Source organism: Diorhabda sublineata, chromosome X, assembly GCF_026230105.1.
Source record: "Diorhabda sublineata isolate icDioSubl1.1 chromosome X, icDioSubl1.1, whole genome shotgun sequence".
Lineage (NCBI taxonomy): Eukaryota > Metazoa > Arthropoda > Insecta > Coleoptera > Chrysomelidae > Diorhabda > Diorhabda sublineata.
Genome location: NC_079485.1, coordinates 12,902,677 through 12,904,331, shown reverse-complemented (window position 1 = coordinate 12,904,331; position 1,655 = coordinate 12,902,677).

Here is a 1,655-nt window from a genome sequence, read left to right as displayed (position 1 = left end):
TGATCACTCCTTGAGGGTGACTCCCTTGATGGTTCGTAGTATTTTCATCTCTGTAGTTCCCATTATTATTTGTGTTGTTGATGTCTCGGCTCTGGTTTCTGAGGCATACGTAAGAATAGGTCTCACACACGTTTTATAGATTCTGGTCTTGCTCTGTGAGCTCATCGCTTTGTTTCTCCACACTATATCTCTTAGACAGCCGCTGACTTTTGATGCTTTCATCGCTTGTGTTCGTGCCTCCTCTTTCAGTTTTCTTTCACTAGGTATATTCTGGATTTTTTGATATTACCATTGATTGTGTCTTGTTGACTGAGATGCTCATATTATTTTCGGCAGAAATTTTCATCTTATATAGTAGACGTTGTAAGTCGTCTTCATTTTCGGCTACAGCAATACCATCGTCTGCATGAAACAATACCTTTAGGGAGCGGTGACCCATTCTGTATCCTGCTTTGACTTTGTTGACAACTCCGCCTACAGAGTCGTTGGATGGATCGAGTAGTCCGAAAGCTCTGTTGTCGGTCCCAAGCCCGGATAAAGAAGGAGGATTCAAAGGTGAGGCTAGCAACCTGCTTTTTAGAAAATCCTACACTGCTCAAAGAACCAATACTTTGGTCTCGAAAACAGGACGGATGATTTTTGTAAAAACTTGATAGCGTATATGGATAAAAATGAAAAATATTTATGAGAATATCGTCATGAAGTTAATGTTAAATAATAATGAATAAATTTTTCTCTAGCGCAATGTAAAACATCGATGATTGACCACCCCATTTGGTAAATCGTAGTAGGCCAGGTATAAATTTAAAATTTCGGTTTTTCATTATTGTCAAAATTAAGGTCTATCCTAATTCTTCAAATAATGAAAATATTCAGATGATTCATTTTAAATGCGACACATTGTACATATCTATAGTCTAGGTCTATTTTCAAAATCGGTTGAGTTTTTCTCTAACGCGAAGTAAAACGTCGATGATTGGTCCCATTTGTCAAATCGAAGAAAACCGGGTATAAATTTTTAATTTTAGTTGAATAACTTCAAAAATACTAAGATATGGAGATCTCTGCAACTTAAATACGACACACTCTGCATACCGATAATATCGATCTATTTTCAAAATCGGATGACGAGTTTCTTTTTTGTAACTCTTACTAGTTTTGAAAGAGCCTTTTTATAATGAGAACTATTTTGATAACTACTTTAAAAAAATTAAAATTTATCATCATTCCTTCATGTAGTTTCCATTAAATAGTTTTAAATTGAAAACACATGATGGAAAATGTAATATTTTTGACAAATATTCTGAAAATGTGTGAATGTTTACCAATTAGGATAATAAAATAAATCTGTTGATTTAATAAAAATTATCCAATTATCACTAATTTTCACTAATTATTGAACTTGTGATACTGAAACCGCAAACCCCATATAAAATTTTATTACATCTTATAGTGTAAAATGCTGACCTATAAAAAATGGTCAATATTTCATAACTAAAAAAAACCACACTTGACAATGATGTTCATTAATTTTCCAATACAGGAAAAATGTAGGCATTTATTCAACAAATACCGGCTTTTGGTCGTCTAACTTAGAGAGTTGCGCAGGACGTCGAAATTCGACGCTGTCCCTTAAATTATCAGTAGGTACAACG